This window comes from Lissotriton vulgaris, chromosome 3_1 (assembly GCF_964263255.1).
Source record: "Lissotriton vulgaris chromosome 3_1, aLisVul1.2, whole genome shotgun sequence".
Lineage (NCBI taxonomy): Eukaryota > Metazoa > Chordata > Amphibia > Caudata > Salamandridae > Lissotriton > Lissotriton vulgaris.
The window spans coordinates 1,887,752,869-1,887,768,592 of NC_141689.1; positions in this window are offsets into that span (position 1 = coordinate 1,887,752,869).

The following is a 15,724-nucleotide window of genomic DNA, read 5'->3' on the forward strand; positions in this document are numbered from 1 at the left end:
ACCCCCTCAAACATAAAGTCAGTCCTTCTAAAAACTCCTTGTGGGGGGTGCGGCTGCAATCCTGCAGCACCCCATGCTCTCTTTTAAATATTGATGGTGCACCTGCCATCCTGGGGCCACCAAAAGTGGAGAAAAATAGGCAAATCAAGTGGTCACACAGAGCATTATAGGGCACTCGAGCCAGGAGCAGAAAATACTTGATAAGTGACTTTCCTGCTGCGCTGAGGAGAATGCTTTTTGTTTTCTTACACAATCTGCTTCAAGCTGCATGACTCCTTGCTGTCTTTATGTTAGTTCAGAGGCCTCCAAAATCTTGGGGACGGCTGAGGGAGCCCACCCCTTGCTGCCCACTGACTCCTGCATGTTCTACACCTCTGCATGCTATAGTAGGAGCCAGCAAGTACTCCTTTCCTGCCCGCAGGAAGATATCTTTACTGGTTGTGACCACCTGCTACCCTCAGACATGTGCACAGAGAGCAAGGCAGGCACACCCCTACTGAGGGAGGAGACAGACTTTGAGGGTCGGGCCTAGGCCCCCTTCTCAGCATTCATGGCCCAGGAAATAGGGTCCTTGGGCCAATGGAGAGTCTGGGTAGTGGGCCACATTCAAGCCCCCTCCCTAAATGACATAACTCACTCACCGTTGGGCTGATCTGGATGATGCTGGGCTCATTGTACTCTTGGTGGCAAGCTCCAGCCACCAGGGGTAGTTTCAGCAGACCTACTCACCTACAACGTGGTGCAATCCATATGGAGCTTGTTCTCCTGGCTCCCTGCACAAGCCTTCCTCCTTGTCCTTATCTCTGGGTGCAGACATTCATGGATTTCCTCTAAGTGGTCGGCATAGGGTGTAAGGGGAAACAGCCTTACTGGCCCTTGGTGAGACCCACTGGTCCTGGGTCAACTGTTGCAGAGTACTTAGTTCTTTCTGGGCATCAGGGGATTCCGCCTTCCCGTTGGCCACGGCAGCCACAGGGTCCAGCAGAGCAGAGCAGAAAGTCACCAACCAAGAAAGAGTCTCTCCCTTGTGCAAGAGTTTTTAAAAGGATGTGGGAGGTTCCAGAAGCAAGTCACCCCTGGCCAATCCTAGGGTGTCATGTCAACTCTCAACCCTTGTCCCAACCAGCCTGCACAGCATGCTGGGACAGTCTAAGATAGAGTCATCCAGGAGTTACTATTCACAACTCACCTGGGAGCCCCAGCGCCACCCCTCGCTGCCAAGGCCTTTCTCACCAAATCTTCAAAGGAGAACCCGCTCCTGTGTTGGTGACTCCAGAGATTTGGGCTTTCTCATTTAGTGGGCTTGAGCTGACCCATCCCTGGTGCAGTGTGACAGCTGATTGATTGATGCAGATCTTTCACTCCCTCCCATTTTGAAGCAATGTTAATTGTTCCCTTTGTATGGGGAGGCCTTTGTTCCTGCTTCTGGAGAGAAATATAATTTATTTAGCACAACAGGGTGACAAAAGGCCTGGACTCTGATCCTGAGCTGAGCCAGAGAAATAGAACAATTCTGTATGACCCATAAGTTGCACAGATATATTTTTGGAACTTGCAGGTTTGATTTTCTCGCACATGTTACACCCCCTTTTGATATGTCACTGGACGTTTTAGGCTAAAGGAGCAAACTGCACTCTAAGGCTGAATCTCCCTATGTGTATAACAAAGTGTCACTACAGACAAAACAGAGAAGCACACTGACTTTCCCTATTAGTGTACCCTAATATTATAAAGCCCTGGTCAATATCTAATCCTGCAGAGTCTCCTCTTTGTCAGTTACCCGGCTGCACACAACAGTTGTCTACCATGCGCTACCCACTCACATGTTCGCATGCGTGTGCACACATGTTTACATGTAACCATCCAAGTGCCTCTTACTCTAGCAGCATATTAGCAGCCTCATCTTAAAAGACGGACTCTGGTGGAAAACACATACAGGCCATTTGCCATGTTATTACCCTGGGTGAGACACATGTAGTGAGACTCACCCACAGTAAAAAGTCCAAATCCAGGTGGTACAAAAGGCATAAAATCTGGGCTTACTGAATGGGTGGAACCCAATTGCAACAATACATAATCTACCTCCACCTCTGTAGCTCATATAACTTATGCCTACACTGTATGACTTTAGTGAAAATGGGGCAAGTTATGCCTATGGGAATTTTTTATCAACAGCTTAAAGTACTGCAGCCTGCATTGGGAAAGGGCTTATTGCAGCTTTTAGAGCATGAGCAAGTGAATCCCATCACTTCTTCAAAGAGAGCAAAACCTTTCAGCCCAACCAATGCTTGTTTATTAAATGTTTCAAACACTTACAATTCCTTTTAGTCAGCTTAATGTAGTCCCCTCATTAAACAGTTTTAAAATTAGAGTAAAAATAAATAAATGATTGCGTTCTTGGTGGAACAGTAGGTCTGAGCGTACATATTATGATGGTAGCGATATTCACATAACTTCTGAATTTCATGTTACATGAAATTCACAAATTTTCTTGAAAGTTTTGCAATGCACATTTCCCATACTTCTTGCATGTAGGGGGCTTGTTCACTGGGAAACAATCTCGCCAAACAACATTTTCTGCTCTAACCGGTCTCTCACAAGATGTTATTACGCTCGGCGTCCACATGCATGTAAATAGCCACACAATATACTAACAAGCCAAATTTTGCTTGAAAAGTATAATCTTCTGATCCTTTGCAAAGAAAATATGAGATTTTACAGCCTCTAGTTTTGCATGTGTTGGTGAACCAGCCTAGGGTCACAAAAGCTTAACTTTAAAAGCATTGCATGAACAGTCTAGCATCAAAAGGCATCTTTTGGAATTACTTGAGAACACATGTAGTCCTCCAGCACTCATCTACCTCTCCCTCCATCTCACTCTGACTTCTATTCATCTAAGACTGTAGCCTGCCTCCCCTGTATGCAATAAGCCATGGTTTAAGATACAATGATAATACATACTCCTCTCATCATCCTCAAGCTAGCTATTAAGCAAGGTATGATTGGGACAATAAAAGCATATCACCAGTACAGAGCGTTCATGGAAGAGACTCCTTAAGAGTTTCAATAAGGTTAATGTAAACCTTGGGAAAGAATGCATTTACCAGCGCTGAATAATCCAAGCATAGTAGTCATCCAAAAAATTGCAGTTCTTCATTTTATGGAGAATAATAGATGTTGGACATTATAGGAATTAAATACAAACATCCCAAATATTGTGATATGTGAGACAGTATTGAAGGTGTGGGCACCAGTATGCAACAATATATCCTGAATTCTGCAAAGGAAAATGATTAATTATACTCAACAATGTTTTTTTGTTTACTATACTCAGTACATTTCTAAACCAATGGCTGTATGATTATAATCTTCCTAGAACATTTACAATGAGAGCTATCAGCTCTCACTCTTCTTCAAAAGGTTTCCATTCCTCAACACAACTGATAACCTATTTTCCCTAAATTATTGACTGATTATCTTAAGATATATATATATATATATATATTTCTGAATTGTACAGTACCTTTATTGCCCAGGGAACTTGATATCTTGTTTGTTTGACTTCTTTTTTAATCTGAGTCTCGTGTTGATTTATATGACTTGTGCTCATTTGAAATTGTTTTGTCATGTCTCACTTTTTTTTATTGTTTTTGATATTGGTGTACTTTAATATGTTTTCACTGTTGGAAACTGGGTTAGTTGCTGAGGGGGGTCAAACCCTACTCAAGCAGCAACGAAAATCTCTTTCAGGGTGTAGTACTAAAGTGGAAACACAACACAAGAAAAATTTCACACCAATTACTAAAAAATAGAGTAACTTTTAATAAATTATTTGAGAAGAAAATGACAAAATCAGTAGAACCAGAGTTATGAATTTTCAAAGTTTAAGGTAAAAACTAGTGGTTAAAAGATTAAAGCACCAACCTGGCCATCTAGTCGCGTGAGACTGGGTCAAAGTCGAAAAATGCGGCAGACCATGATGGAGTGCGAGTCAGATACAAAATGTGGATTGGGCCAAGTCCGCGCTTACCTTCGGACTTAGAAGAAATTTAAACAAAAAGTTTGTGAGAAGGTATAAGTTCAGTGGAACCAGGTCACAGGTGGTATCCGAGGATAACGTGCCATCATCGGGGTGCCACTGGACAAAGTTGTAGTGAAGATTTCTTTGTTCTGACTTATTGACATTTTTGGAAATGTTGTTGAAAACCTCCAGCGGGACACGGCTGGAGGCTGTAGCCGACAAGAGTTAGATGAGACCAGATGTCCATTTGGTGAAGGACCTCTGAATAGGACTTGCTGCTATACAGAATATCAAGAAGATAGGTTTCAGAGTAGTTTTTTGCCAAAAAAGACTACGTTTGGGTTTGGCTATCTGGGCACCTTTCATACACCACTCACGGTCCATGACTGGATGGGGCATCACTTGTGGGTTAGGAATAACTCAGGCTGGGTACAGGTGCAGATTCAAGATGGTGGGATCTGTTTCTATCTCTGAGGTTTTGATCAGGAGGCCAACTAACTAGCAGTTGGAGTCACACCAGTAGTCCTGGGTTCAAGTAGTAGAACGGGGCTCAAGCAGCAGGGTAGGCCTCTGAGTGTTCAAGGCAGGCTTCAGGCAGCAAATCAGTTCTTCCAGGTGCAGTAAAGCAGTCTTATGGAGTACACAGTAGGCCATAGCAGCAGGCTGTCTTTCGAGAGTCCTTCCACAGGTCCAGAAAGTGAAGTGAAGAGAGGGTCTGAGGGTCCTATTTTTATACCTGATGCCTTCTTTGAAGCAAAAGTTTCTGGAAATTCCCTTTTAGGTGCTTGAAGTTTCCTGCTTTCTGTGCCCTGGCTCCAAGCTGGCTGCATGAACAATGCAGGGATGAAAATCCTTTGTGTGAAAGCAGAGCAAATCCTGGTCATTTGCAAGTGGGGATGTCCCCAGCTCCTCTCCCATCCTGCGATTGATGGCCTATCCTGGCATACCTGGGCAGGAATAAACAATGCCCAACTGCCATCTACACCTAGTCATGTGACCCAGGATCAGGCTGCAGGCATGAAATAGGGCAGGAACAGGTCAACTTTCTAAAGTGCCATTTTCAAAATCGGAACTCAAAATCCAACTTTCCCATTAAATATGATTATTAATTATAATTTCTCAGGCACCAAACATGCCATATTTACCTGTTCCCAATCAAAATGTAGCTCTTATTAAATGTAATAAGGGAACCCAATGTTATAATAGCAGAGAGGTGGGTCCCAAAGAAGTGAAAAACGAATTTGGGAGTATTTCACCACCAGGACATGTAAAACATAATAGTACATGTTCCACCTTTTAATTACAGCGAACTGCGCCCTATTGACTACCTAGGTTCTACCTTAAAGGTGTGCCTCGTTCTTCCACCGCAAGATTGCCGACATCCACAACAGTTTCGGCGTACCATCCACGCACCCAACCACCGAACCAACGCACCCCACCGCCACCCTCCGCACGTGGACCACGGTGACCACCGAAGACACAGCCCGTACGATGAACACCATCCACTCCGGTTCTCCAACCGACCCCTGCCCCCACCACGTCTTCAACAGGGCCGACTCCACCATCGCACCCCAACTCCGGGACGTCATCAACACCTCCTTCAACACCGCCACCTTCCCGGAAAGCTGGAAGCATGCCAAGCTCAGCGCCCTACTCAAGAAACCAACAGTGGACCTCACCGACCTCAAAAACTTCCACCCCATCTCGCACCTCCCTTTTCCTGCCAAAGTCATCGAGAAGATCGCCAACAGACAGCTTGCCGCCTTCCTCGAGACGAATGGATCCCTCAACCCCTCGCAGTCCGGTTTCAGAGCCAACCACAGCACCAAGACTGCCCTCATCGCAGCCACCGACGACATCCGAGCCCTGCTCGACAACGGGGAAACAGCGGCACTCATCCTCTTGGACCTCTCCGCAGCATTCGACACCGTCTGCCACCGCACCCTAGTCCAACGCCTCAGCAACACCGGCATCCAAGAGAAGGCACTGAAGTGGATCATCTCGTTCCTCGCTGGAAGAACACAAAGGGCCAGATTCTCAGAACTAACTTAAGACAAAATCCTAAACTTACTACTTTTGGTATTCACAGAAGTTAGGATTTTGTCTTAAGTTTGTCTTAAGACAGACTTAAGTTAGGAATCTGTCTTAAGTCTGTCTTAAATTTGTCTTAAGACAAACTTAAGACAAAATCCAAACTTCTGTGAATACCAAAAGTAGTAAGTTTAGGATTTTGTCTTAAGTTAGTTCTGTGAATCAGCCCCAGAGAGTCCGCCTCCCCCCGTTTCGATCCGAGGCCACCAAAGTCATCTGCGGCGTCCCGCATCACTCAGCCCCACCCTCTTCAACGTCTACATGAGACCTCTCGCTGCCATCGCACGCCAACACAACCTCAACATCATCTCCTACGCCGACGACACCCAGCTGATCCTCTCCCTCACCAGAGACCCCGACACCGCCAGTACCAGCCTCCACGAAGGGATGAAAGACGTCGCCGAGTGGATGAAGAACAGCCGCCTGAAACTGAACTCAGACAAGACGGAAGTCCTCATCCTGGGACCATCACCCTCCGCCTGGGACGACTCCTGGTGGCCCCCAGCTCTGGGCACCACCCCCAAGCCAACAGACCACGCACGCAACCTGGGCTTCATCCTGGACTCCTCCCTCTCAATGACCAGACAAGTCAACGCCGTCTCCTCATCATGCTTTCACACCCTTCGCATGCTTCGCAAGATCTTCTGATGGATCCCGACCGAAACCAGGAAGACAGTCACCCAGGCCCTCGTTACCAGCCGACTGGACTACGCTAACACCCTCTACGCCGGAACCACAGCCAAGCTACAGAAAAGACTCCAATGCATACAGAACGCCTCCGCCCGACTCATCCTGGACATCCCCCGACGCAGCCACATCCCGATTCCCGGCCACCTGAGGGACCTGCACTGGCTCCCAGTCAACAAGAGGATCACGTTCAGGCTCCTCACCCACGCACACAAGTCTCTCCACGACCTGGGCCCCAAGTACCTCAACGACCGCCTGACCTTCTACACGCCCACCCGCCAGCTACGGTCTACCAGCCTCGCCCTCGCCACTGTACCACGCATCCGATGAGCCACCGCCGGAGGCAGATCCTTCTCCTACCTGGCGGCCAAGACATGGAACTCCCTCTCCATCCACCTTCGGCTGACCCAGGACCACCTCGCCTTCAGGAGACAACTCAAGACCTGGCTGTTCGAGCAGTAGCGGACCCCTTCCCCCAAGCGCCTTGAGACCCTTCCGGGTGAGTAGCGCGCTATACAAGTGTTATGACTGATTGATTGATTGATTTATGTGCAATCAAAGGAGTGTTTAAGGCTTGGCAATGGGGTATGTTTTGCCACGTCTAATTGACAGCTTAAAACTGCCTTCATCCTGCAATGGCAGGCCTGGGACATGTTTTAAGGGGCTACTTAAGTTGATGGCTGTTAGTACAGTCAGTCTTAGGGTGGGTTTCCCCCAAACGTTTTGCCTTTACCATGCTAGTTTTGCTGATCTTGTTTTTGCTGGCCTTAGGACTCTGCTCACTTTACTACTGCTAACCAGTGCTAAAGTACTTGTTCTCTCTCCTTAAAACATGCTGCAATTGGGTTATACTCAATTGGCACATTTAATTTGTCCGTAAGTCCCTAGTAGAGTGGTAACAGATGTACACAGGACCTGTACAGTAAATGCAGCTGGTGGGCCTGCAGCACTGATTCTGCCTCCCACTCAAGTAACTCTAATAAACATATCTCAGGAGTGCCATTGGGTTGTATGATGCAACAACACATTCCGTTGTAACGCATGCCTTTACCTCACATGCATTAAAATGCAACTGCCATTACCACATATATCCTTTAACACGCATTCTTTTACAGCATATTTTTTTGTAAAGCATGTATGGTAAATGCCTATGCGTTTTAAATGATTTCCCTAATTGCTGTCCTCAGCCCTTAAGCCGGTTTCCTAACCCCTAATTCTAGATCCCAGCGGGACACCCGGCCTGTTAAAAATTACCTGACCCTTCCCTAAGCTCTAAATCTAGACCCCAGTGCGATCCCCTCCTTGTTAAAAAATGCATGACCCTTCCCTAAGCCCTAAATCTTGTCCCCCAGCGCAACCCCCTCCCTCTTGAAAAAATACCCAACCCTTCCCTAAACTCTAAATCTAGACACCCTGCGGGACCCCCTCCATGTTAAAAAATTATCCGGCCCCTGTCCTGAACCCTAAATCTGTCCCCTGGCCTCCAGATCCTTTAAAATCAAATCAACAACCCCCTTTACCTTTTTAGGATGAGGCACTGCACACACGTTGTCAAGAGGAAGCGGAAGGATCTCTTCACTCTATGTGTGGGAACAGTGTATACGTGGCAATGTCTGCGAGGTAAAGGCCCTGTGTGGAAACAGCTGTGGTGTAATGGATGTTTCCTGTGCCATTGCAGCCTGTGTGTGCAGTTATTAAACTGCCATTTTGACCTGGCAGTCAAATAACCTTTTCTCAGGGCTAAACCTTCCTGTTTAATACATATAAAACATCCCTATGGTAGGCCCTACACAACCCATAGGCAGGATACAGTCTATTTAAAAAGTTGGACATGTATCTTCATGATTTTCATGTCCTAGTGTAAAAGGGGTCGTAGACAACCAGTGACCAAAGACCCTTTTTGTGTTGCCCGGCGGTGTCGCCTTTATGACCCACCAATATTTAATCAATGAAGAAGCAGGCGCTGGAGACTGAAAGGCAGGAAACGAGGGTTTATTCTCTCCGGAGGAGAACACATCAATTCAGACAGCAAGTATCGTCACGAGGTGCTCTAGCCACATCTCTGAGGCCTGGCCTCTTATACTCAGGTTTATGATCTTTATTGCACGTAACACATTCTTGCAACACTTTGATATGTGAAAGAACATCCTCGGAATCTCCCCTTCAGGCCCGTTCCCACATACATTTACAGTTGAATTCCCCACCACGGTCGCAACAGGTGATGATTATCGCGCAGCAGGACATTCCGCCGATTCACGGAATGTGTGAAGTTTGATCGGATCTCGTAGGGTGGGGGCTTTGATCGGCTCGAGGGTCTTTTGATGGGGAGGGGAGGCTTCCTACTGTACGGGGTAATAAACAGTATCCGCAGGGCCAGGTGGTGGCTTGGGAACAAGGAAGACAGACGGGCACACAGAAAAGGGAGGTTTGCATCAAAGGGCCTGAGACTATGAAAGGAATGAAGGGAGGTGTCGCGCTGGGAACAGGATGGAATTCTAAGGCAGATCTGCGCTGAAGAGGGGTTTATGACCCAAGGAGAGCGAGGGGGTTGCCAGCGTGCGGGGGATGCCTGCGAGGCTAAGAAAGAGAGTGAGAGACGCGCTGGAATGGCTGTCGCCTACGCGCACGAATGAGCTTGAAAGGGGCAAGATGGCGCCGATAATGTTGACGTTTGCAATCTAATCTTCAACAGTCCTCCCTTTTCAACATATCTTAGCCAATCTTGCTTACTCAATGTCAATCTTCATCAAATTCCTAACCTCAGCATCATATAGTGCTCTCATACGTTCGTTCCCAGAGTCCACAGTCTTAGGGCAAATACAATTTACGCATAATGTACAAAGAGGTGGCAGACATTGAATTCCTAAGCATAAACCGCATATCACAACTACAGGAATCAGGATAATGGTGAATAGTCTCCAGCCCCAGTTCTTGACGGCGTTCCAGAGCCAACCACCAAGCGACCATTCTTCTTGTTCTTGGTGGACTACTGAAGAGAGTCTATGAAGATGTTCGATGGCTTTGTACACTGAGGGTGAGTTGTCCGGTATGTACGTACAGCAGCTGGACCCGATAATGCGGCATGCTCCACCACGGTCCGCAAGAACCACGTCTAGGACAAGGCGGTTCTGGAGGGCCACCAAGCAGACCGCTTGAAGCTCGGCGGTGTTATTAGCAAGGATCCCAGCTGTGATGTTCATTGTTGTCTCGACTGCTTGGGTCAGATGTCGGATGGCACGACTGTTTGCCATCGGGCCCCAGAGGGGGACAAGTCCCTTCATAGCATCGAGGAACTGTGCTCCGGTTGAGTCGGCCTGTTCAATGTCCTTGGCTCGTTTTTGTCTGTGATGATTTGCTGGTGCCACATATGTCGGAGGAAGGATGAAGGAAATAAAACAAGTGCCCCTCCAGCCTTTGGGGAGCCAGGTGTAAGCCTTCGTGCCGCAGACGAAATACATGTTTGGGGATGCCACAAAGGAAGGTGGGTCGGTGGAGTCCAGAGTCCTGGAAAACCGGCAAGCACTGTGGCCTACCAGCTGAGTCCCAAGCCCTTCTATGCACATGTGGCCGGTGACGTTGATAACTGACAGGGCCACAGTCAGAGTGGCAGCCGTTCGTTTTCGCAGGTAGGAGAAGGTGGTTCTGGTTGGATTATTGAACACCTGCATTTCAATTTGCTCTTTAGCAGGAATGTCCAAGTGGATTGTGTTGTTGGTGGTCTGCGGGCAGAAATGTGTCTTTGTTCTGTTCCGCCAGGTCCCGTGGTAGAAATGCGTTACGGTTTTGCTGGAGGTGGCATTGTCCTTATAGCTTTCTTGCAGAAGGATCAGCCAAGCAAGACAAGAGCCGTGAACTGAGAAAGGTGAAGGGATGAATGGTATCGAGTGTCCAGTGGCGTGGGGTAGCAACCCACAGATCCAACAGTTGGTGGCATTGGTGGCAAGGTTGTGCTGGTGAAGTAGTTGTATGAAAGAGTTATTCCAAAATTCCTTTCGCCTCTCTCTGAGTTGGGGAGAGAGCGAAATCAAATAATGCTCCTTCATGGTGGTAGGCTGAGCAGTAGTCAGGAATGTTTCGTGAGCAGGTGTATTTTCTTCCACAATCCAGAGTGTGGTCATGAGGAGAAAACAGAAAAGGATTGTGATGAAGAGTGCAATTGTCTTTGAGCTGCGGAGTCTGCCTGCTCTTGGGTTTCTGTAGTGGGTATTTCCTGTTGCTTCCATCATCTTCCCATTTGGCGCTTCCATCATCTTCTTATCTGGCGCTTCCATCATCTTCAAGGTGCTCGGTGGTGGGCAGAACCTCAGACTTCGTTTAGCTTCTCTCCCGGTAACCCTTGGTTGTGTTTAGGTCACCGTTCTGAGATTCAACTTAGTCCGTGGTCTGCTTAACCGGAGCTCCCTCCCTTCGGCGCAGGAAATACCCTTCTCTGGATGGTACAGTAGGATCAGAGAATTTTGAGAGTTCAAGTGCTTCGGTATCAGGATAGCAGGTCAGTGACGGTCGGTCCTTGTTCAAGAGCTCTTCTTGGTTATCGATGTTTTCTGTCGTGGCCAGGGTCGAGGAGACCTTCTTACAGTGGTGCGCATGCACCCAGTTGCGTTTTCCCTCCACTCGAAGTGCTGTTCGGGTGGTGATGAGGACTTGCCAGGGGCCCGTCCACCTGGGTTCCAGACTCTTGGCACGCTGGAAATTCCGGATCAGGACGAACTCCCCAGGTTGGATGGTGTGTCCGGGATCCCTGGAAGTGTCAGGGATGGCATGCAGCACCTGTTGATGGATAACAGACAGTGTTTTAGTCAGTTGGCATAAGTAATCAGACATTAGGACGTCCGGGACGTCATGAATGGAAGTTGGTTTCGGTGCAGACCAGACATTCATAGGTCGGCCGAATACAACTTCGTATGGTGTCAAGTGGTGTTTGGTAGGGGTGGAACGCATTGAGAGCAATGCCAGTGGGAGTGCGTCCGGCCATTTCAGTCCTGTGGTAGCCACTATTTTGGCCAATTTTAGTTTCAGTGTGGCATTATGTCGTTCAACTAGACCAGCAGATTGGGGGTGGAAGACTGCGTGGAACTTTTGTTTTACACCCAACCCTTTCAAAATAAGTTGGATAACTTCGGCTACGAAGTGGGGGCCATTGTCGCTCCACAAAATTCGACAAAGGCCGTAACGGGGGAAAAACTCCTTCAACAGAACTTTTGCTGTGGCCATAGCAGTGTTGTCACGGGTTGGGTATGCTTCCACCCATTTGCTAAATGCGCATACCACAACAAGTACATATTTCAGGCCTTGACATCTGTCTAGTTGGATGTAGTCCATCTGCAGGACTTCAAACGGGTGATTTGGGACCCCAAACCCTCCCCGGGGTACTACAGTTCCTTTCCCGGGGTTGTGTTGCAGGCATATCAAGCATTGTTGAACCAGACGTTTGGCGGAGTCCGTGATTTTATCATTGTGCCAAACTCTGGAGACAAGTTCAATCATGGGGGCTGATCCTATGTGGGCAGGGGAGTGTGCCATAGTCAGTATGGGAATCAGGTACGAGTCAGGTAGCAACCATTTGTTTGTGTCTTTTGTCCGCCAGCAGCCTTCGTCATCTTTTAATCCCACCCGTGTCCATTCTGTTAGTTCGTGCTGTGTGCTAGCCATTTGAATGTCCCTAATAGTGTCCCTAGCATCAGTCCATTTTTCTGCTTGTGACCTGGTCACGTACATATGTGTTGTCGTCCTACTTTCGGCTGTCGTTCGGGCAGTGATGTCAGCTAGTGCATTTCCTTGTCCTATAATGTCCGTCACCTTCTTGTGTGCCTGGCATTTGATGACTGCAAGCTTTTTGGGGAGAAGGACGGCTTCGATCAAGGCGGAGACTAGGTCCCCGTGCAGAATGGGGGTGCCGTGTGAGGTCAAGAATCCCCTCTCCCTCCAGAGGAGCCCAAAATGGTGAACCACCCCGAAGGCATACTGGCTGTCGGTGTAAATGTTCGTTGTGGTTCCTGCTGCTAGAATGCAGGCTCGTGTTAGGGCAATCAGTTCCGCTGCCTGGGCAGATCGTTGCGTGATGCGGGCTGTCTCGACTACAGTTCGAGCCGTGGTGACTGCATAGGCAGCTGAAGTGGTGCCGTCGGGGAGTTTGATGCAAGAACCGTCCACCCACAGCTCTCCGTCAGGGTCAGGAAAAGCCGTGTCTCTGAGGTCAACCCTGCTTCTAGTCTGTTCGTCCGTAAGGGTCACGCAGTCATGCACAGGGTGCACATTGGGATCGTTTTCTGGTAAGGGTAGCAGAGTTGCCGGGTTCAGTGTGGTGCATCTCTTCAGTGTGATGTGGGGTGCGAGCAGAGTCAGTTCGTATCCAGTCAGTCGGGCACTCGTCAGGTGTTGCGTCTTGGTTTGGTTTAGGAGGGTGTCAACTGCATGGGGTACCAGTACTGTGAGGGAATTCGAGAGCACGATCCCCTCACTCTGTCGGATAGAGATCGCAGCAGCAGCTACAGCTCGAAGGCAGGCAGGCAAGGCTCTGGCTACAGGGTCAAGAGTGGCAGAGAAGTAAGCGCACGGTCGTTGCTTTGGGCCAATGGATTGGGTCAGGACAGATAAAGCGCACCCTTCCCTTTCGTGAGTGTAAAGGGAGAAGGGCTTCGTGTAATCGGGAGTACCTAACACAGGGGCCGAACAAAGGGCGTCTCGTAGTCGCGTGAAGGAGGTCTGACACTCAGAGGTCCAAGGGAGTGGGAAAGGGACGTCTTTAGCTAGCAGTGCAAGCAGCGGTTTTACTGTGAGGCTAAAGTTGGGTAACCACTGTCGGCAGAAGGAGGTGAGGCCAAGTAGGGAGCGAACCTGTTTCTGGGTCTTAGGGATAGGAGTTTCAAGAATGGTTTGGATCCGGTCGGGAGTGAGTTTCCTTCCGTCTTTGGACAAAAGGTGGCCTAGGTAGGTGACCTGGGGTTGGCAGAATTGCAACTTCTTCTTGGAGACCTTGTGGCCATTTTCTGCAAGGAAGTGTAGGAGTTGAATGGTGGCTGTGACAGCTAATGGAGTGGTATCGGCTGCCTAAAGGATGTCATCGACATATTGCACTAACACCACTCCGTCGGGTAACTGGACTTGATCCAGTTGTCTCTTGAGGGCTTGGCTGTAGATGCTGGGGCTTTCTGTGTAGCCCTGGGGCGCTCGGCAGAACCTATATGAGCGGGTTTTGAGGGTAAAGCCGAAGAGATATCGGCTGTCTGGGTGGATGGGGATGGAAAAGAATGCGTTTTTAAGGTCAATGACAGTGAAGGTGGTGGCAGTAGAGGGAATCAAAGTCAGGATGGTGGGGATGTCTGAGACCACGGGGTACTGGGGTACCACCACCTTGTTGATCTCTCGAAGGTCAATGATAAAGCGGTACGCTTTCTCATCTCCCTCTCCTTGCTTTTTGATGATGGGCAAGATTGGGCTGTTGCAAACGTTGCTAACCACTTCCTCTACCACTCCTGCGTCTATCAGTGACTGAATGATCTTTACCAATGCCTTCTCGCCCTCGGGCGATATCCGATATTGTGGAAGTCTCGGGAGTGTTGCATCTGGTCGGACAGTAATGTGCACTGGGTCAATCATCATGCGCCCTACATCCGAATCCGTTTTGGCCCACAGATACGGAGGCAGAGTGTCAAGCAGGGATGTGTCAGCGTCGGTGATGGAAAACATGCGTCTGGGAGGGCAATGTCTAAGCAGAACGGGGTTGTCGTAAAGAAAAACTCGAACTCCGTCTTGAGAACATCTAATTGTGGCTCGGAAGTGTTTCAATAAGTCAAGTCCCATAATTGCGTCAGGGCTATTGGAGGAAAGCAAAAACGTGGTGTCAGTGGTGTTGTTTTCTAAGTCGAAGAGGATCGGGCGGACAAAGGGTTAGTGGAGGGCGTTCCATCGAAACCTGTCGATGTTATTAGTGAGCCAGACAAGGGTGCCCTTGGAATCAGTCGTTTAGATAACGCACTACGTGTTGCGCCAGTGTCTACCAGGAATGGTGACTTTGTACCCAAGACCTTAGCAGTGATGTAAGGGCCTTGCTGGTCAACATGGAGCTCGACTGGATCCCTCCCTTGCCCTAGGCAGTCCTATGCAAAGTCATGAACATCATCGTAGTCAGATTGCTGGCATTGGTTCTGTCTGGGTCGGTCAAATGTGTTTGGCCTGCCTGATCTATCGTTAGTTGCGTCGTTTGGGGGCCCTCGCTGCGGTCCCCTATTTCTCGGTCCACTTGCTATATCCCTAGGATCTCTATTTCTGATGATTTCCAAAAGAACTGGGCACTGAGATTTCCAGTGGCCCGTTCCTTTACAGAAAGCACACTGGTCCTCTCTAATGTCTGTACGTCCAATGTGGGGAGTCGAAGTGCGGTCCTTGGGAGGTGCAGTTTTAGGGACGTTCATCTGATGGTTTCCCCGGTATTGGTCTCGTCCTATAGTCACCCCTTGCAGTTGAGCAATCATCACCCTCTCTTTTAAGTCTTTCTTCTTTCTCTCTGTTGCTCTATCGTTTTCGTTTTTCTGATGTTCATAATATTGGGCCATCTGGAGGATAGCCGTAGGTTTGGAGGCTGCCCAGCTACTCTCGCTGGCCTGCAGTTTCTGTGAGACCTCTGGTGATAGACCCTTAACGTAATTCTGGACAAACAGATGGTGTCCGGTTGCAGTGGTCAAGTCCTGGCCGCTGTAATCGGAGAACACCGTTTCAAACCGGGAGAAGTATTCCGATACATCCTCCTGAGGTTTCTGGCGACAGGCCGTTACTATCGACCAGTCCACTTTCTTTTCTGGGATCAGGGTTTTTAATTTCTGTACGATTTTATCCGGGAGGTCTAAAATGGCTTTCAAAGGCTTTTGTCCGGGTTCTCGTTGTTTATCTATGCCATCGAGTTGTGACCAGTTATGTCCAAACAGC